At 41.9% G+C, this 23086-nt stretch overlaps 1 non-coding gene across 1 annotated transcript; it reads right to left on the bottom strand.

The window, feature by feature from the left end:
• Window positions 1-22650: 22650 nt before the first annotated feature.
• Window positions 22651-22723, bottom strand: Trnav-cac. Its single transcript has one exon. It is a non-coding gene; the product is annotated as a tRNA-Val (tRNA).
• Between the last annotated feature and the right edge of the window lie 363 nt (window positions 22724-23086).

Raw genomic sequence — 23086 nt, 5'->3', positions numbered from 1 at the left:
TGAGTTGTAATATCAACATCGTGCATATGCTTCTCAATAAATAATAATTATTGTTGTGGACATATTTCAAATTTTATAGCCATAAAGTTACTTGAATCACTTTGGAGTCAAAAAAGACCCCAGTCATACAGTAGGTTTTTCCAGAGCTGATACCATGCGAGGGCTAAGTGACAAAACGGCCTAACTACAAAAACAATGAAATACATGACAGTATGTACACTTTGGGAATAGTAATCAATAAAACTGCTCAATTTATTATGTACTTCTGAGTGTGAGGTGCTAAATATTCGTACCAATGAACCAGGAGCACAAAATCTGAAAAAGTTATAAGAATATGCAGGACGTTAGGCATACCAACTTCCATTATTACATATTCCCTGAGCGGGAAGACGTTTCCCCTTTGCAGCCACATTAGTATCAGAGTCAGTTTCATGACTTTCATGAAGTGATTCTTCAAGCAGAGACAAATAGTCTGTCCCATCTTTTGCACATGTACTGCAGTTTCACCCACTGGTCCATTTGGTACTGTGTTACGCATACTACTATGAGTTACCGTAATAGTGTTTGAAACGGTAGGGATAGTATCTACACTATATGTATCAGAGTCTCCTCCACGACGTCATTCTTACAGATCTAACAGAAATATTCCCGAATGTCAGTATGATCCCTCTAACTATAAAAACCAAACAAAAATATGTAAATAATGTGCCTGTTAACATTCATGTATGTGCGTAAACTGTTTTTGTAGTGTTGCATATTTCCAGTAACCATCTTACATGTCCACTATCAGCCCAAATAATTTACTAAAATTTTATTTTCGTGGGGGTCCATAGCCTGAACATGTTTTAAGAATGAAAACATGGCCTGAGCAGAGTATATTCTCTTTCATTTTTCGTGCATTTGGGCAGTTTCAATCATGGGTTGTTTTCAAGCATATATCTTAATCTTCCAGCTTCATTTCACATTCTAATACATCGCTGGTATATCGGCTATATACGAGTGGTGTATTAGATTCACACCAAAATGAATTTGTTTTAATTATTTGTCAAAATACGCAAAGATTTCTTGTGTAAATGTGCAAAAGGCACTTGATACTGTTGTTGTAACTCTATTGTTCTATAAAAGCCAAAAAATACACATGGCTCACATATTGTCACCACTGATCTAACTTACAGGTTAAGCTTTGCACGTCGATGATAATAGTTACTTATTTGTACCACACTTTATAGAAATAAAAAATCGCCTGTGCAGTTATCAAAATACGTAAAGAATTTCTTCTAAAACTGTTTGAAATGTATACAGCACTACAGCTGATGCAGCTTACAGGTTAAACTGCACTTTTGAATGAGTTCAGCTCGATGATTGTTCTTAATGAGAACATCTGCTAAGCTCAGAACCAGATATAACATTTTTTGTAACTCTGTGGCGCTAGTTGGGGATAGTCAGCAGGCACTCTTCGAATCTATTTATTGTTCCTACTATCAGCTAATTTCGCCCGTTTGTCATTTTCAAGCACCTGATATACTCCTACAAAAATGGTGACAATGGTTTATACGTTCACTGTCTACATGAAAGATCTTGTGCACATGTGTAACTCATAAAAAAAAAAATTACTTGTTAACACAGTTCTCAAACTTCGCACCACATTTGACTAAATAGCTAGCAGATATACAAAGGCGTAAATCGTTTTCGTGCGCATATGTAGCACAAGTGCAACGTAGTAGTGCACTAGATTACACTTATTAGTAATACATTTAGAGAACACTGCCATCCATAACACAGGCACAGCTCACAATTAATAAAATATTCCTCCCTATTATGCCATTGTCGAGTGGATTTCGCATTAAAACCCAATGTTTCGTCTCCATGTGCGGAAGACATTTTCAAGAGAGATAGTAGCTTCGTTGAAAGTCCGATTCACACCCTGGCTCGCTACTGACTACAGCAAAATTCCGCTTCCGACTGTTTCCGCGCAAGGCCGTGACGTCACATGTTTTGATTGCACGAGCGCAACTGGCCGTTGTTGACTGCCGTCGTCTTCCAATGTTGCTATCACTCCATGGTGGAAGACTGGAACGCATCTTCTTCAGTGTCGGAATCCGGATGTCATTAAATTTCACGCCATCCTCCTTCCTACTGAAATCCTGGGGCGTTTTACAATCTCTTTTGGCCTCTTTGTATAACCGCTTGTGGCTGTTTTGGCCTCTTTGTATAACAGCTTGTGGCTGTTTTGGCCTCTTTGTACAACCGCTTGTCGCTGCTAGGTGACCACCACATTCATTTTGATAACTCATGTATTGGCAGCCCCTTTATGTCGTTGTCAAGTGAAGGTAGAAAGGCTGTGACTGTGGTGCTGAAAGACAGTTGCCCATGCTGTATTATCATGTTCTGCACGACCCTAAATGGTACTTTTGAAGATCGCCGAATAGTGACAAGTAGAGTGATACACTATACAAACTACACTCCTGGAAATGGAAAAAAGAACACATTGACACCGGTGTGTCAGACCCACCATACTTGCTCCGGACACTGCGAGAGGGCTGTACAAGCAATGATCACACGCACGGCACAGCGGACACACCAGGAACCGCGGTGTTGGCCGTCGAATGGCGCTAGCTGCGCAGCATTTGTGCACCGCCGCCGTCAGTGTCAGCCAGTTTGCCGTGGCATACAGAGCTCCATCGCAGTCTTTAACACTGGTAGCATGCCGCGACAGCGTGGACGTGAACCGTATGTGCAGTTGACGGACTTTGAGCGAGGGCGTATAGTGGGCATGCGGGAGGCCGGGTGGACGTACCGCCGAATTGCTCAACACGTGGGGCGTGAGGTCTCCACAGTACATCGATGTTGTCGCCAGTGGTCGGCGGAAGGTGCACGTGCCCGTCGACCTGGGACCGGACCGCAGCGACGCACGGATGCACGCCAAGACCGTAGGATCCTACGCAGTGCCGTAGGGGACCGCACCGCCACTTCCCAGCAAATTAGGGACACTGTTGCTCCTGGGGTATCGGCGAGGACCATTCGCAACCGTCTCCATGAAGCTGGGCTACGGTCCCGCACACCGTTAGGCCGTCTTCCGCCCACGCCCCAACATCGTGCAGCCCGCCTCCAGTGGTGTCGCGACAGGCGTGAATGGAGGGACGAATGGAGACGTGTCGTCTTCAGCGATGAGAGTCGCTTCTGCCTTGGTGCCAATGATGGTCGTATGCGTGTTTGGCGCCGTGCAGGTGAGCGCCACAATCAGGACTGCATACGACCGAGGCACACAGGGCCAACACCCGGCATCATGGTGTGGGGAGCGATCTCCTACACTGGCCGTACACCACTGGTGATCGTCGAGGGGACACTGAATAGTGCACGGTACATCCAAACCGTCATCGAACCCATCGTTCTACCATTCCTAGACCGGCAAGGGAACTTGCTGTTCCAACAGGACAATGCACGTCCGCATGTATCCCGTGCCACCCAACGTGCTGTAGAAGGTGCAAGTCAACTACCCTGGCCAGCAAGATCTCCGGATCTGTCCCCCATTGAGCATGTTTGGGACTGGATGAAGCGTCGTCTCACACGGTCTGCACGTCCAGCACGAACGCTGGTCCAACTGAGGCGCCAGGTGGAAATGGCATGGCAAGCCGTTCCACAGGACTACATCCAGCATCTCTACGATCGTCTCCATGGGAGAATAGCAGCCTGCATTGCTGCGAAAGGTGGATATACACTGTACTAGTGCCGACATTGTGCATGCTCTGTTGCCTGTGTCTATGTGCCTGTGGTTCTGTCAGTGTGATCATGTGATGTATCTGACCCCAGGAATGTGTCAATAAAGTTTCCCCTTCCTGGGACAATGAATTCACGGTGTTCTTATTTCAATTTCCAGGAGTGTATATTGTTATTCACCTACATCTTACGACCTATGTATTATAAAATGCTGGAAAGCTAGGCTGAAGTGTTATACTTAGTAGTTTAGTAGTCTTTTGTGTGTGTATAGCTATTCAAATGGTTCAAATGGCTCTGAGCACTATGGGACATCTGAGATCACCAGTCCCCTAGAACTTAGAACTACTTAAACCTAACTAACCTAAGGGCATCACACACATCCATGTCCGAGGCAGGATTTGAACGTGCGACCTTAGCAGTTCTCGCGTCCGTCGGCCATCATAATTTAATTTATTGATTACTACAGAAATTGATTGGTAACGGTGATTGTTGCCGACTTATGTGGTGGGCCGCAATCAAAAAGATATTTCATTCAATTTTGTTTTAGAATTAAATGCTTTTGTGAAGTTCCCTTTTTTAACACTAGTAATCTTCAGTGGAATTAGACTCGCTGAATCTTAAAACATGAGTATATAAGTTCAACAATGGAATAAACTTTTCATATTAATTTCCTCGGCTAGTCAACTCACTTTAAAGTAAAAAATCTTCAGTTATTAATTAAAATTGCGGCCCACACACGCGCGAGAGTATTTCTTCTTACCTCCGTTAACCATTGCATTGTAGTCGGAGTCCTGGCTCTGGCTCTCGGCTGTTGTACTGAAAATAAGAATCTTAAAGCTACGTGTTTTCTGCAACGTCGGGCGGCTGTGGAGAAAAATGTATCTTATGTTAATAGTGGGCGAGTTTTTCGCTTCCGCTAATTTTTATAAGTTTATATCGCCACGTAATGGCGTCGTTGACTGCATCGGCCGCTGCGATTGTTGCACTGTAAATTACTCGAATCCAGGTTAATTCAAGGAAGGCGGACATGAAATCGGGATCACCTCCTACAAATTAAAAGTGAACAATAATATTAAATCAGTATATTATCTGCTTAATTAGTACAAATATGCTTACATTTGCCAACACTCGCAAGATGTCCATCTACACACATCCAAGACAAGAGAAGAAGTAACGAGGACGACTAAAAAAATTAAGAGAAGAGCGTATCTTGTCGTCTCTTTAGGTCATTTTGTTATATTTCTTTGCCCTCGAAACTTAAACAGAGAAATTATTATAATACGGATACATGAGAAAAATGTATATTATCCAATTTTTAAATGTCTCTTCTTTATAGCTACTTTTTTTTAGTCTTTTCTTGTTGTTTCACTGGGCACGCTATACAGTCGCGCGGTTCCGGACTGAAGCTCCTAGAACCGCTCGGCCACAGTGGCCGGCATGTATAGCTATTCTTGTGACTCAGAAACACTTAATGTACGCTGTACAATAAAAAAATATATATAAATGTATTAATTATCAAAATACATACAGATTTGTTCAATAACATCACAAAGCATACATGGTACTACTTATCGAACTTACAGATTAAAGTATATGTGGCGAGGAGTGACTTGTACTGTCACAAAATGCTAATTACATGACACTTCGATGAAACAGCATACTTAACAGTAGTAACAGACATTTATATGGTAATAAATTAAGGTTACTATGCTTTCTACCATGCACTTTCAATTACTTTTCAATGTCAATCAACCATTATAGCGACTCCAAACTAGAGTAAGAAATTTTATTGTGCAGTACAAAATATTTGTCGTCCTCTGCTGATAATGGTGACGTAAACTGTCATACAGTGGGGACTACATGACACTTTGTCACGTACATCACCACGTTTCAGCACTACTGTAACAAACTGTCCCTCATACGTCGCCAAATTACAGCAAAACTGTGACAAATTGCCCCATACATCACCATTTACAGCATGGAAGTTCAAACAGGACGTGAGAGGTAGATATCACAAGAAAAACACTGAGATATATAGCTCAATATATTAGTTAACACTACATTGTCAGTACATATATGCAACCAGTACGTTATAATCATATTTGCATTATACACATACAAGATACATATAACAATTTCAGTTTCATAATACATTTACAACATATAGCTGACAGCATCAGTTTATCACTTTTCCATACCTACAACACTTAGATAATATTCGCAGTCATTTTTCAGTCCTACTCATGCAATTATACTTCATAATAACGTTATTTCTTTTTACAGGTTCCCAATTTTGAAACAAAAATTCGTCCACAGTACAGAAACACTTATCAAGAAAGTAATTTTAGGTTAGATATAAAACTTGGTTTGCTACCTGACAGACACTTTATTTTATTGGGCAAATGATCAAAAGTTTTTGTTGCTGCATATTGAAATCGCATCCATGCACTGGCAGCTTTAGTAACGGGTAATAAAGGTCATTTTCCCCCTATAGAAGGTACGGACATCGCTGTTCTTCTCAAATCCTCACTCTTTCTAAGAGGTACATAGAAGATGACCACAGGTGAGCACCACACATTAGTTTACTATTTGATTTTGTGAAATCAATACTTTATAAGTGATGACTGATGAGTTAACCCAGAAAATTATTCCAAAAGACATTAGTGAGTCGAAATATGCAAAATACAGGGTGGCGCACGAAATGTGTTACCATTTTGTATTTGAATATAAACTCTATTGTCAATACAATCTGAAAGGAACATATACTACAATGAAGAGCCGTCCATGGAGATTTGTTCTTACTCAGCACATGCTCAATATGTCCACCATTTCGTTTCCTAACTTCCTTCAAACGAACACTGAAGTTAGTGATTACCCTACGGCACTTGTCTTCCGGAATTTCACTGCAAGCTTGAAGAATAAGTCTTCTGAGCTCCATTAAATCACGTGGACGTTTCGGAAATTTTTTTTTCCTTTAGGTACCTGCAAAGAAAAAAGACACATGGATTGAGGTCTGGAATATTGGGGGACCAATTTTTTCCGTCATTGAAGCGACCTGGAAACCTGAGTGAAATGATCCGCACGTCGAAATGCTCGTGTAAAAACTCCAACACAGTGTTTGCAGTATGTGGCCTTGCTCCACCGTGCATGAAGCACTGCGTGTTGAAGGGCAAGGCAGTAGCAAGAAACTGTGGAATGAAGCTATTGCGAAGCATGCTCAAATAACGCTCCCTTTTCACAGTTTCTTCAAAGAAAAAGGGTCCAATGAGTCCGTGACTGGAAATTGCTGGCCACGCAGTAATCCTTGGGGCATAATGTTGTCGTTCATGAAGCACTTGTGGGTTTTCAGTGGCCCAAAAGCGTACAGTTTCTTTGTTAACCACACTGTCTAAATGAAAATGCGCCTCGTCTGAAAACCAAACGTTGTTGAGAGTTTCTTCCCTATCCTCCGCCCACTGAGCAAACAGTAGTCTCTGCTGCTTGTGTTCTTCAGTGAGCTTTTGTGCACAGGTCATCTTGTATGGGTACATATGGAGGCCACTTTTATGAATGCGTTGAACGGAGCGTCTGGATATTCCCAGTCCCACTGCTGCCTTTCTACACGATTTCCCGGGACTTCTCTGTACAGCAACTCGTACCGCTTCAATATTCTCGGGCGAACAAACAGGTTTAGGCCGAGGTCGCTTCGTTTCCAATACTGTTCCTTCCTGTGCAAATTTATCGTACAACCTATGGATGGTCTTCTCTCAAGAGACCCATCGTGTGTTAAACTGTTGTCGTAAACGCCTCTGAGTCACAGCAGGGCTTTTCGTTTCCTGAAAAAGTAACACAATTGCCGATCGTTGCTGTCTCGTCAGTCTTCCATTGTCAGCCATTGCTGCTTACTAGTCTCCTAGCGGCAGTATCGTGAATTACACGTCATTTCGTAACTCATTTGTTTTTTCCAAGCTCTTCTGGTACTACTGTAGAGATCCCAGCGGGATATCTAATGTGCGTCGTAAATTGTGAAAGAAACAATTGGTAACACATTTCGTGCGCCACCCTGTATGTTAGGAGAGTGATTCGTTTGTTTCCAAAGCTATCAAATATGTACGGATCTAGAGTAAGTGACCTTAATTGTTCAGACACCTCAATAATATGTTTCTTCCTGCTGAAGTTTTCATCACTACATATACCAAAAAATTTGGAGCATTTTATCTAGTTTACTGACTTCTGTTCAAGTGCTACATCAGTTGGTGGCTTTAGTCTGTTATACAGAATTGAATATAATGTGTTTTTTTTTTTCAAAATTTATGGTGAGTCAATTTCAGACAACCACTTAGTAATGTTATGGGGAACATCAGTAACAATTTTTTCTTTTGTTTTCTCCCTAATAGGATTTATTAAAATGTACAATTCTGCTCGATGAATGTTAAATGATACAAAACTGAATCCTATGGGAGTCGCTTTGTGATTTCTCACCAGCCACTACAATTTTCTCTTCTTCCAACCGTTTCATTGATTTAAAATAGGCGTTAGCTTAGAGAACACCCTTCAAGCTGGACACAAAAATATGTAATGTATCTGTGAGTTCTTGAGGAAACGTGTTGAAAAAATACTGTGTAGAGATATGGTCACCTTTCTGAGACACTGAAAATTATGTGTGCTCCACACATAATAGTTTCTCAGTTTTGAGCTTTCTAATTGGATGCAGCTTTTCTTTGAAAAGGTTCTGTCTTATCAGTATTAAACGGCGTGGGAGAGAATCGCGGAAATGTCAGAGTAATACCTACCAGCTTCTAAAATATTCGCCTAGATTCAGTTCGTAGACTGGCATCATATTCGCCATGAAAGACACCACTTTAGGTTAAAAATAGTATTTATTCCTGAGCTGACAGCTCAAAAACTATTCGTCTGTATTAGATCCAAATTAACCCCTGGTAACTGCATAGCCTCTCACTTATTGACGATAGACAAATTTCTGACCAATAAGGTAGTTGCTTCTAACTTCTCTAGATGAATCTTCCTGATATAACGAAAAGTCGGCCAACTGGCAACGGATACCACATTGTAAAGGGGTGGAACGTCATCTGTAACAGAAGTGAATGAGAGAAATTGAGTGCACTGACTTTTATTGTGAGGCAGCTCGTTAGCAGTGAGCGAGAAAGAGATTATTTAGAATACATTGTTTGTTTTTTTATTTCGTTCCAGACCTAAATCTGTATCAATTATGCTTATATTATCGGATAATAAAGGAGTTATGATGTTGTCTGGTACTCTCAAAGGAAAGTTATTAACATTTATTTTTGCAGAACATTTATCGTACTGACAATTCTTGCTACGCGTAGATTCTATGAATGTACACTTTTTTTTGGCAAGGACAAAAATTACCCGCCAACGCCCCAGTGTCCTTTGAATTTTGTTTCTCATCGCTGCTAGTTGCACGCACTGTGGCGTCATCGCCTGCTCCGCCTTCGGCAACAGTGCGTCAATGGGAAGGTGGACGAGCACGTCATCCGGCTGCTGACGTCACCAGCAATAGAATGATTAAGTATCCCAAACATCTGCGCCCTCGGATCAATGCGAGGCCACACAAGAGTGGGCGTGTTCAGTTAACTACCTCTGTGCGTCTGACAGTCTGTGTAATTGAATGTCTCAGAGAAACTGTCATATGTGGCTCTGAAATAGAACAGCCGCAGACGTAGGTCTTCAGTAGCTTTGATCAAAGTGTGGTTCACAATGAAGCAGTAATTTAGTCGAGTGTCGAGTAATTTAACGCGGTCGGAGAAAATTATTCAAGTGAGCAGTCTGCTGAAGTAGTAACGTTGACAGTAGACTAGTAGTATTCCCCATTTCAACCCAACACTGTCAGGCCACTCAGAATCACTGAACGTCGTCCGTTTCTTAGAGTTCACTAGAAGTTTGCGCTTAATATCTCTCAGGAGACGACAATGTTTGAAGATATTCTCGTCTAAGTTTTTCAATTTTGTCTGTCGATTCAGCAAAGCTGAAGCTTGCAATAGTGAATTCACACGACATGTACCGCTATGTCGTAGGGGCAAAGCTTAAACCACATGTCGGGTAATAGATTAAGTCTCGAAATCATTGGACAAGAATGATAAAGTATCCATTGTAAAACTGTAATCTCTGTGGTAAAGCAAACATAATTCTCAAATACATGTAGAATCTCGAATATTTTGTATAAAATATCTGTAATTAATTCTAGAGATTGGTAAGGACACGCTCTTGTTTTTGTTGTTGTGGTCTTCAATCCGAGCTCTCCACCCTAGTCTATCCTATGTAAGCCTCTTCATCTTCGCGTAATTATTGCTACTTGTATTTTGAACTGATTATTGTATTCAAACCTTGGGCTCGCTCTACAATTTTTAATTCCCACACTCCATCTCGTTACCCAATTCACGATTCCTTGAAGCCTCAGGATATGTCCTACCAACCGATACTTACTTTTAGCCAAGATGTAGATGTTTCTTTCTTCCCAGTATGATTCAGTCAGTACATCTACATTGATTATTCACTCTACCCATCTAATATTCCATATTATCCTGTAACGCCATATTTCAAATGCCTCTAGTTTCTTCTCTGAACACCTCATCTTCCACGCTTCACTTCTATACAAGGCTACATTCCCTAGAAATATCTTCAGAAAATACTTCCTGAAATTTAAATTAGCATACGATGCTAACAAATTTCTCTTTTTCAAAAACGCTACTCTTGCAATCGCCAGTCTGCGTTTTACATCCTTTCCGCTTCAGATATCGTCAGTTATTTTGCTGCCGAAATTGGAAAACTCATCGCCTACTTTTAGTATCTGTATCTTACTTCTTAATCTAATATCCTCAGCGTTATCTGATTTAATTCGACTACATTCCATTAGCCTTGTTTTACTTTGTTTATATTCATTTTATAATACCCTTTAAAGACGCTATCCTTCAACTGTTCTCGCAAGTTCCTTGTCATTTCTGACCGAATGACAATGTCATCGGCTAACCGCAAAGTTTTTATTTCTTCTACCTGAACTTTCTTTTCCATATTTCTCCTTTTTTCCTTTGCTCCATGATCATTGTACAATCTTGTCTCATTCACTTCTCAGCTACTGCATCCCTTTCGTGCCCTTTGACTTTTGTAACCATAGTCTGGTTTCTGTACAATTTATAGACGACCTACATTTTAACTAAGCTACATTCAGAATTTCCAAGAGTGTGTTCCAGTCAACAATGTCAAAAGTTTTCTCTAAATCTACAAATTTTACGAACATACCTTTCATCTTCTACAAACGTATGTTTACCTTTCGCAAGCCTACCTTTTATTGTGAGTCGTAAGGTCAGAATGGTCTCGCGTTTTCATAAATGTCTCCAGAACTCAAATTGAGCTTCCCCTAGGTCGGCATCTACCTTTTACATTCATCAGTAAATAATTCACGTATATGTATTGCAGATAAAAACATAGTTAAAATTAGTTTGTAAACTACGTGTACACAAAACTGAGCTCGTGTCGATAAACTATTGATTGCAGAAGAGAACCGATATGATTCGGATGTGATCGAAAGAACAGACACCACTTATTCATTATAACTTAGTAATTTGCAAAAATAACTTCACACATAGCTTCATACCTTTATGAAGCTTTTTCTCGCTGACAATCGCCACAAAAAGATGAAAGAAAAAAGGTTTATCGCTTACTACATTTTCACTGTTCATGCAATAAAACTGTCGCATCAGGCATGACGTTTTAATTTATTACTTCTACACCATTAACTTCATTCGCGAAACATTTTGCAGACAATATTCGCATATACCACTGAATCTATGTGCAAAATTCTTTCACTATACGTCACATAGTTCAGGAGATATGACGTCATAAAGATTGAAATAAGTGAAAAACTGTCACACCAGACATGACGTATAAATATTTTACTGCTTTGCTACTAACTCTGTTCGCAACACATTTCTGAGACACGATCCACACACCACCGATTGTAACTACAAAATTGTCACTGTATGACACATTCTTCAAGAGATACGCCGCTACGAACGTTGAGATGCGTGAAAACGAAAATGCTGGGCGGAATTCGCTAGAGATACAGCTTACCGGCAAAAAATTTAGCTACCGCTAAATAAATATTAGAAGCAACATTTAATACCGTGTAATTCCTTCCCTAGACTTGATAACCTCCTGGGTTCGGTTCGCTAGTGATTTCATAAGGTTGCGCAGGTAAATCGCAGCCAGATTAAGCCACTTGCTGAGGATTTGATCGCGCAATTCATTCAAAGTGCGGGAATGCTGAGCGGGAATGCTGATGTCAGTGTTTTACCCGCTGTTGCAACGTCTTTGAGGCTCAAGTCAAATGATTTAGCAGGCCAATCGAGATGCAATAGTATGGGGGAGGGTTCAGAAAACCAGTCACATATTCTTGCAGTCCGATGAACATTGCTGTTGTCGTCTCTATGTGACTGTGTGAGTAATGGTTTCTGGCGAGGTGACCCACTCAAAATGTTCAGTGCTTGCAGCTCCCGTCACAGTGTTCCCTCGTTAACAGGTTGGGATGGATCTTCAAACGGTGCCTGCTGCAATTCATGTCGGGTTTGAATGCAATTTTGATTCACAGGCTGTCAAACGCGTCTTCCGTCCATCGCAGTGAGGATCTTTCTCTGATCAAAGTTGTGACGTCGTGGTTTGTGGCCACTTGTATCATATTATTGCTTGCAGAAACCTACACGTAGAACAGACCGCCACGAAATACTGACAAATCCTGCAACTTCACACACCTACGACCACGGGCACGGCCAAACACGATTGGTCCTTTTTACCACACTGTGACGTCCTTATAAACACAGCAAAAAAGTCTTGTATCACCTCGGTTCCGAGAGTTCCGGAACCTGTACAGAAAAATGGAATAGAGATCAACATAAACATCATTTCCGCCCTTTTTACTGCTCATGAAAACCACACATGGCGTGTTTACCACCATACAGCGAGACTTTCAGAGGTGGCGGTCCAGATTGCTGTACACACCGGTACCTCTAATACCCAGTAGCACGTCTTCTTGCATTGATGGACGTCTGTATTCGTCGTGGCATAATATCGATAAGTTCATCAAGGTACTGTTGGTCCAGATTGTCCCACTCCTCAACGGCGATTCGGCGTAGATCCCTCAGAATGGTTAATGGGTCACGTCGTCCATAAACAGCCCTTTTCAATCTATCTCAGGCATGTTCCATAGGATTCATGTCTGGAGAACATGCTGGCCACTCTTGTCGAGCGATGTCGTTATCTTGAAGGAAGTCATTCACAAGATGTGCACGATAGGGCGCGAATTGTCGTCCATGAAGACGAATGCCTCGCCAATATGCTGCCGATATGGCTGCACTATCGGTCGGAGGATATCATTCGCGTATAGTACAGCCGTTACGGCGCCTTCCATGACCACCAGCGGCGTACGTCGGCCCCACATAATGCCACCACAAAACAGCAGGGAACCTCCACCTTGCTGCGCTCGCTGGTCAGTGTGTCTAAGGCATTCAGCCTGTCTTGGTTGCCTCCAAACACGTCTCCAACGATTGTCTGGTTGAAGGCATATGCGACACTCATCGGTGAAGAGAACGTGATTCCAATCCTGAGCGGTCCATTCAGCATGTTGTTGGGTCCATCTGTACCGCGGTGCATGGTGAGGGGTTGCAAAGATGGACCTCGCCATGGACGTCGGAAGTGAAGTTGCGCCTCATGCAGTCTGTTGCGCACAGTCTGAGTCGTAACACGACGTCCTGTGGCTGTACGAAAGACATTATTCAACATGGTGGCGTTGCTGTCAGGGTTCCACCGAGCCATAATACGTAGGTGGCGGTCATCCACTGCAGTAGTAGCCCTTGGGCGGCCTGAGCGAGGCATATCATCGACAGTTCCTGTCTCTCTGTATCTCCTCCATGTCCGAACAACATCGTTTTGGTTCACTCCGAGACGCCTGGACACTTCCCTTGTTGAGAGCGCTTCCTGGCCCAAAGTAACAATGCGGACGCAATCGAACCGCGGGGTTGAACTACACACAGCACGGGCCGTATACCTCCTTCTTGGCAGAACGACTGGAACTGATCGGCTGTCGGCCCCCCTCCATCTAACAGGCGCTCCCCATGCATGGTTGTTTACATCTTTGGGCGGGTTTAGTGTCATCTCTGAACAGTCAAAGGGACTGTGTCAGTGATACAATATCCATAGTCAACGACAATCTCCAGGAGTTCCGGGAATCGGAGTGATGCAAAATCTTTTGGTGTGTATATTTTACTAAAAAATGTTTACATACAACTTCATTTGATCGATGAAAGGAGGAAGTACAAAAATGTTCCGGGAAACTGAGGAATACAGAAATAGAAGTCGCTGAGGAATGAAATAAATAGGAAGTGCAGGGAAGCTAAGACGAAGTGTCTGCATGAAAAATGTGAAGAAATCAGTCTATCTTTAGAACAGGTTAAGCCACCAGAGAGTTAGTTCTAACTTTGCGGTTGGTTATGGAAGCAAGACAAAAGAAAAATCAAGACACTTTCATAGGATTTGTCGAGCTGGAAAAAGCGTTCGACAATGTAAAGTGGTGTAACATGTTCGAAATTCTACGAAAAATAGGGGTAACCTACAGGGAGAGACGGGTGGTATACTATATGTACAATATCCAAATGGAAGTAATAAGAGTGGACGACCAAGAACGAAGCGCTCGGATTAAAAACGATGTAAGATAGGGGTATAGCATTTCCCCCCTTCCGTTCAGTCTGTACATCGAAAAAGCAATGATGGAAATAAAAGAGAGGATCATGAGCGGAATTATAATTCAAGGTGAAAAGATATCAATGATACCATTCGCTGCTGACATTGCTATCCTGAGTGAAAATGAAGAAGAATTACATGATCTACTGAGCGGAATGAGGCCGGCCAAAAGAACCACCAGCTTTCAATTAAGTTTAGGGTCCAAGTTGCTGGCCAGAGTGACAGAGCGGTTCTAGGCGCTTCAGTCTGGAACCGCGCGACCGCTACGGGCGCAGGTTCGAATCCTGCCTCGGGCATGGATGTGTGTGATGTCCTTGTGCATCTACTAGTATTAAACATAGGCCTTAATTTGAGGAAGAAATTTCTGAGAATGGACGTCTGGATTATAGCATTGTATGGTAGTGAAACATGGACTGTGGAACAACCGGAACAGAAGAGAATCGAGGCATTTGAGATGTGGTGTTACAGACGAATGTTGAAAATTAGGTGGACTGATAAAGTAAGAAATGAGGAGGCTCTGGGCAGAAGCGGAGAGGAAAGGAACATGAGGAAATCACTGATAAGGAGAAGGGACAGGATGATAGGGCATCTGTTGAGACATGAGGGAATGACTTCCATGGTACTAGAATGAACTGTAAAGGACAAAAACTGTAAAGGAAGACAGAGATTGGAATACATCGAGCAGATAATCGAGAACGTAGGTTGCAAGTGCTACTCTGAGATGAAGAGGTTGTCACAGGACTGTAATTCGTGGTGGGCCGCATCAAAGCAGTCAGAAGACTGATGAACCAACGAAATAGACAAACAAACAAACAAACGTACATAGTCTCATTGAAACACGAATGTCTTACTGATCGCCACTGCCCTATGGTTCAGCACGCAACTCGATCGCTGCGCCATCTGTAAAGCTTCAACGATTCTTCTGTGTTTGCGCACTGGGGTGATTAACTTTTTGTCCACTGTACAAATAGGTGTGAAATATGTTACATATAAGTGTGAAACGTATGTGACATGCAAAACTGTGGGTAAAAAGCTCCTCCGAAGCCCCACCAAACTTAGTGCGAATACTACTTAGTATATGGTAAGAAATATTTCTTGGGTAAGAATCCGTAATCTCCTATTCGGGTAGGGGTGATAAGGTGGAGAGAGAAGGAGGTAGGAGGAAAGAGAGTTGGGGAGAAGGAGATGGGCACAAAAAGAGAGGGTGGGGCATGAGAGATGGTCAAGAGAGGAGAAGATAGACTAATAGAAGATTGGAATGAATACATGCCCGGGCAACGTCGGGCGCTCAGCTAGTCTCTTAATAAAGGCTGAGCTTCCGGTTCCATACTGTATACCAGTTAGGTTTCTTTCAGAGTATTACATTTAATAACTCCATATTTAGCAATGATAGTCACTCGCTCGATGAAAGATCGTTACCAAAGGACTGGAAAGCTGCACAACCCACACCAATAGACAAGAAAGGAAAGAGGAGTGGTCAGTTGAATTGCAGACCCATATTACTGACGTCAATTTTCAGCCGGATTTTAGAACATCTAATGTGCTCGAGCACTACGAATTATCAAAAAACGATCTGTTGACACATAGCACAGATTCAGAAAATATCATTCTTGTCGTTACGAGACAGTTTTTCCCAAAACTGTTCCATAACCTAGTTAACAACCGACTATTCAAATTAGACCACCAAATCAGTTCAAATTACTAGCGACGCAGGAAAGCATGGATGTAACTGAAACAAAAACCCGAGATCTAATAAGCAGTTCTTCATTTCATTTACATATGGTGAAAGTTGTGTATAACGTTTTTCTTAAAGCTTGGTCTGCTTGCTGACTGCGCTAGATTGATGACTGTAGAGGTACAACTGCAAGCGAGTCGTAAGACTGTTCCTCACTAAAAGGCCGAGTCCCAGTCAAGTACGCTCTGAACGGACGGACGCTGTCAGAGACGATGTCCCACGCTTAGCTAAGAGCTTTGCAGAGGGCAGGAGGCAGCATTCGGCAGCCTGCAAACTTCCACTATGAGAAGCTGTCTAAAGAATGCTTCTGAAAGAGATAGAAATGTGCAAGGGGATGGGAAAATACGAGGCACTCAGAGTGAGAAAATCTATAGGACCCGAAAGAAATCTGTAGTAACTGATATTTAAATTTTGTGAGAGACTCGGATTTGTCCATCAAAAATGTATTTTTAGCAGGGATGAAGACTCGCGAGGGCACATATGTAGCAACTGTCATTGGCTGAAGAACGAAACCATCCCCACAGAAGGGGAAAATTTCTGTTTTCTGTCCCATTCTAAGGGAGAAATGTGTATTACTGGTCAATCACAACAGATTCCTTAGGAGAACGGAGATTGTTCCTATTTTCATATATTTTCTGGTCAGAACTCAGAATGTATACAGCGAATGACTGCAGAGAATACTATTCTGGCAAAACCAAAGATTTGTAGCAAGAGGCCAGAGAGACACTTCATCTGGGATCGTCGGAGGTAGGGATGTCTTCGCTTTAGAACTGTGGAAAGGGAGGATTTCATCCTAGAGCTGATCATAGATACCGGGGCTTAGCTTACAGCCCTCAGCTATCGCTTCAGCCATCCTCGGCACCTGAGTTTTAGAACAATGGTAAGCCTAATCCCCGTTCGTGTACCTTGTGATGAGAGGACAGTTGTATGTAAGTAGGCTGTTTAGGTTTTCATGTTGGTAACGCCACGCAGCGCTCTGTATGAAAATCACTGACTGTCCTGTGTGCAGTCTCTGGCTGGTTGGACTCATTTCTCGAATATTCGCTTGTGTAGTTTTGGGCACTTGGATATGAACAGCGCGTAGCGTTGGTCAGTTGGAGGTGAGCCGCCAGCAGTGGTGGATGTGGAGAGAGAGATGCCAGAGTTTTGAGAGGTTGCTATAAGCGGACGACCTGGACGTGTGTCCGCCAGAAAAAGGAAATTTGTTAAGATGAATGTCATGAATTGATATATATATATATATATATATATATATATATATATATATATATATATATATATGATGACTTTTGAGCGTTATTAAGGTAGATACATTGTTTGTTATCTATCAAAATCTTTCATTTGCTAACTATGCCTATCAGTAGTTAGTGCCTTCAGTAGTTTGAATCTTTTATTTAGCTGGCAGTATTGGCGCTCGCTGTATTGCAGTAGTTCGAGTAATGAAGATTTTTGTGAGGTAAATGATTCATGAAAGGTATAGGTTATTGTTAGTCACGACCATTCTTTTGTAGGGATTATTGAAAGTCATATTGCGTTGCGCTAAAAATATTCTGTGTCAGTTTAGTGATGATCAGAATAAGTAAAGAGAGAAATGTCTGAGTACGTTCAGTTTTGCTCAGCTGTTTGAAAATCAAATAACGTAGAACTTTACCAGCACAGTCATTCATAATTTTTAAGAGGACGTTACACAATGAAATCATTTGTTTCAAGAGTTAGAATTTCGTTTCTCTGAATTGATTCAGGCAATATGGTAGTTGAACTCAGGGTGCGTTTAGGCAAGGGAACTAGTGCTTATACGTACTTTTCTATGTCTTCGCTTTAATCTGTCAACTAATTCAGCAACAGTTGGTGGTTTACGTGGACACAACAAGTTGTATCATTTCAATTCCTATTCCGGCCAACTGTGCCAAGGTATTATCCCATCTGTTTAACAGTTCATTTGAACCTTTGTGTGCTTTATAAAAATATATGTATTGCCATTCAATAACTGGAATCAAGTTATTGCATCTTAGCAGTAAACAGTAACTTACTGTGACCTTTAGTTTCATTCCTTAGTCTGGTGAAACACTTTCTCATTATATCTATGAGAGCTATGGTAAACACATTTCATGTTTAATAGGGCCACCCTGTTTAAATTAAGATGTTCAATAGTTTCTATTGCGTGACTTTTTCTTAATGTTTCACATGATTTTATGGGTTGCGGTCTGTTCACTTATAGGTCACTGAGTCAGTTCTAGTCAGAATGCAAAATGCTTGACTGTAGTCCGTCATTGAGAATCACAACTGACTCTTTATTCACACGAAATAGTAACTGCTATCGACAGCGGACGTCAAATTGATTCCATGTTTCTTGATTTCGTGAATGCTTTTGACCCGTCCTCGAAAGCTGCTTCCAATCAAATTGTGTGCCGATGGAGAACAATCTCTGTTGTGCAACTGGACTGGTGTTTCCTTTCAGAAAGGTCCCACGTCGTAATAACTGACAGAAAGACATGGCGTAAATCAGAAGTGATATCTGGCGCTCCGCGATGAAGCGTTACAGGTCATTTGCTGCTCCTAATCTATATAAACGATATAGGAAATAATCTCTTGAGATTGTTTGTAGATGCTCCTGACCTTTACCTTCTAGGAAAGCCGTCAGAAGATCAAAAGCAACTGAAAAATGATTTGGACAAGATATCAGTATAGTGTGGAAACAGGCAGTTTACTCTAAATAACGAAAAATGTGAATCCTGAAAAGAATCCCTTACATTTCAGCTACATGATAAATCACAAAAATTTTAAGGTTTTCAGTTCAGCTAAATACCCAACGATTATAATTAGGAACGATTTAAACTGGAAGGATCACATAGAAAATGATATGGCGAACGCGAGACAAAGACTGCGTTTTATCAGCAGAACACTTAGAAGATGCAACACGTCTATTAAAGAGACGGCCTACACTGCCCTTGTCCGTCCTCTTCTGGAGTGCTGCTGTGTAGTATGGCATCTTCACCAAATAGGATTGATCGAGGACATCGAAAGAGTTAAAAGATCGGCAGTTAGTTTTGTATTATGTCGAAATAGGGGAGAGAGCGTCACGGATATGGTACGCTAGTTGCGTTGGCAAACATTACAACAAATACGTTATTCGTTGTGGTGAGACATTTTCACGACTTTAGAATCACTAACTTTGTTCTCTGAATGCCAACTATTTCCTAATCATATACATCGCCGGAAAAGAAATCGCAGTACCAAGAAAGGATTGTGCGACATAAACTTAAGTTGGTAGGCGTGTTTCTACTCCTCAAAGATGATGATGTGTATTAAAGTTTCGTGAGAGTCGCATACGACTGGCGCTAGTAACGCCTGTATGGGGATGCAAGGGAAGTTAGCCTTATATACACGCTGTAACGGTCGTGAGCACTAGTTTACTTTTGACACTGGACGTGGTAAGTTGATGTTAGTTAAGAATGCCTTTATGATTGAAACCTCCCCTTAGAAAAATTTATGAACAACTGTGATGATAAATCTCTTACGTTATTTGATTTTCAAACAGCTGAGCAGAACTGAACCTACTCAGACATTTATCTCTTTACTTATTCTGTTCAACACTAAACTGACACACTATTTTTAGCGCAACGGAATCTGACTTTCAATAATCCCTACACAAGAATGGCCGTGACTAACAATAACCTATACCTTTCATGAATCACTTACCTCACAAAAATCTTCGTTACTCGAACGACTGCAATACAGCGAGCGCCAAAACTGCTAGCTAAATAAAAGATTCTAACTACTGAAGGCACTAACTACTGATAGGCATAGTTAGAAAATGAAAGATTTTGATAGAGAGCAAACAATGTATTTACCTTAATAATATTCAAAAGTCATCATATATATATATATCAGTTCATGATATACAGTATTACAAATTTACTCTTTCTGATGGACACACGTCCAGATCGTCCGCTCTCAAAATTCTGCCATCTCTCTCCCCACATCCACCACTGCTGGCGGCTCACCTCCAACTGCGCAGCGCTATGCGCTGTTCACGTCCAACTGCCCAACACTACAATAGCGAATATTCCAATAATGCCAAGCAGCCACAGACTGCACACAACACAGCACAGTCAGTGATTTTCATACAGAGCGCTACGTGGCGTTACCAACATTAAAAGCTAAACAGCCTACTTACACGATAACAAAAACGGCATTACCAGTACCTCACTGAGTTTAAACGAGGGCGTGCAATACGACTATGAAGAGCTAAATGTTCCTTCCGCGATATCTAAGAAAGACATGGAGGGAATGTGGTCACTCTACATGATTGCTGGCAGCGGTGGTACCGGGAATGCACGGTCGCCGGACGACCGCGTGGTACTAACGAGAGGGAAGAGCATCGTGTTCGGCGTTTGCCTCTGTCGGATAGTAATGCGCCTGCAGCAGCAACAATCTGAGCAGCAGCTGGCACAACAGTGACACTGAGAACTGTTTCAAATCGGTTACTGCAAGAGCAGCTCCGACCCAAACGCCCTGTAGCGTGCATTCCACTGACCCCCAACATTTGTGACGTCAGTGGTGTCAAGTGACAGCTCATTCGAAGGCGGAATGGAGATTTTTGTTTTTTTCTGATGAACAGCATTCCAAGGGATGCTTCCCGGCAGGATAATGTTCGCCCACATGCTGCTGATGTAGCCCAACATCCCCTTAAGAGTGTCGAGATGTTGTCTTGGCCTGCTCAATCACCAGATCTGTCTTCAATCGAGCACATATGGGCCATCATCGTACGACAACTCCAGCGTCACCCACAAACAGCATTAACCGTCCCTGTACTGAATGAGCAAGTGTAACATACGTGGAACTCCATCTCACAAAGTGACATCCTGCATGGGTAAAATACGATGTCTGCACGTTTGCATGCTTACATTCAACATTCCGGCGGTTACACAAGATATTAATGCACCAGCATTTCACATTTGCAGTGGGTTGTCTCTCGCTTATATTAACTTACGATCTTGCAATGTTAATGGCTTAACTATTTTACCCAGACAAATTTATTTCCGAATTTTCATTACTCTATATTAATCACTTTTTGGTGTTGCAATTTTTTCAGTCAGTGTAGTATATGAAAGAAGTTAGACATGAACGCCGGCAAGCTGGAATATGACTTAAGTTCAACCATCGACTAATTTCAGTAGAATTATCATCGTTTGATCGTTATAAAACACAAAAGCTTTGTTTCAATGTCTACATGCCTGAATTTTTTTTTTTGGGTCATCAGTCTACTGACTGGTTTGATGCGGCCCGCCACGAATTCCTTTCCTGTGCTAACCTCTTCATTTCATAGTAGCACTTGCAACCTACGTCCTCAATTATTTGCTTGACGTATTCCAATCTCTGTATTCCTCTACAGTTTTTGCCCTCTACAGCCCCCTCTAGTACCATGGAAGTCATTCCCTCATCTTAGCAGATGTCCTATCATCCTTTCCCTTCTCCTTATCAGTGTTTTCCACATATTCCTTTCCTCTCCGATTCTGCGTAGAACCTCCTCATTCCTTACCTTATCAGTCCACCTAATTTTCAACATTCGTCTATAGCACCACATCTCAAATGCTTCGATTGTCTTCTGTTCCGGTTTTCCCACAGTCCATGTTTCACTACCATACAATGCTGTACTCCAGACGTACACCCTCAGAAATTTCTTCCTCAAATTAAGGCCGGTATTTGATATTAGTAGACTTCTCTTGGCCAGAAATGCCTTTTTTGCCATAGCGAGTCTGCTTTTGGTGTCCTCCTTGCTCCGTCCGTCATTGGTTACTTTACTGCCTAGGTAGCAGAATTCCCTAACTTCATTGACTTCGTGACCATCGATCCTGATGTTAAGTTTCTCGCTGTTCTCATTTCTATTACTTCTCATTACCTTCGTCGTTCTCCGATTTACTCTCAAACCATACTGTGAACTCATTAGACTGTTCATTCCGTTCAGCATATCATTTAATTCTTCTTCACTTTCACTCAGGATAGCAATGTCATCAGCGAATCGTATCATTGATATCCTTTCACCTTGTATTTTAATTCCACTCCTGAACCTTACTTTTATTTCCATCATTGCTTCCTCGATGTACAGATTGAAGAGTAGGGGCGAAAGGCTACAGCCTTGTCTTACACCCTTCTTAATACGAGCACTTCGTTCTGAATACATGAAGTCAAAAAATGTGTATTCCAAAATGATTAACTTAAGAAATATTAGACACGTCGGCAACTACATCTACATGACTACTCTGATATTCACAATTAAGTGCTTGTTAGAGGGTTCATGGAATCACCTTCAAACTGATTCTCTATCGTATCACTCTCGAACAGCATACGGTAAAAGCTGGTCTGACGCATGAAGGTGATTACGAAGGTTTCGGGTACAGATCGTAGCAAATGCATGTTAGTATGTCTTGTTTAAAGTGATGAAAAAGTGTTTCCGCCCGGGATCGAACCGGGGACCTTCTGCGTGTGAAGCAGACGTGGTAACCGCTACACTACGGAAACGACGGAGATGCTGAGTCCATCCTTTTGCGCTCGTAGCTGCCTCAGCCTTTCTCTTGTCCTCGCACGCACACACGATAGTTCTTTTGACGGCCTGAAACCCATCATAGCCGAGAGCCCAAGAAGTCTTCGGGGTACTCGAGAGGGTGTCTACCGCAGCATCCCGAACTAGATAGCGGCGTTTTGCGCAGTCGTTATTGCAAGTCATATCACCAAAAACAATCACTTTCTCAGTAGCAGGCATTGCGAGCCCAACAGTCCTTCCATGATAGCTATTATTTCCCATTTAGTCTTATGCAAGTTGGAAGGAACCTTCAGCTTCTCGTAGCTCTATTGCACGACCTACTTCAAACACAGCGAGATATT

The sequence above is a fragment of the Schistocerca americana genome, chromosome 1 (genome assembly GCF_021461395.2).
Source record: "Schistocerca americana isolate TAMUIC-IGC-003095 chromosome 1, iqSchAmer2.1, whole genome shotgun sequence".
In the NCBI taxonomy this organism is placed as follows: domain Eukaryota; kingdom Metazoa; phylum Arthropoda; class Insecta; order Orthoptera; family Acrididae; genus Schistocerca; species Schistocerca americana.
This window is presented reverse-complemented; position numbering and strand designations above follow the sequence as displayed.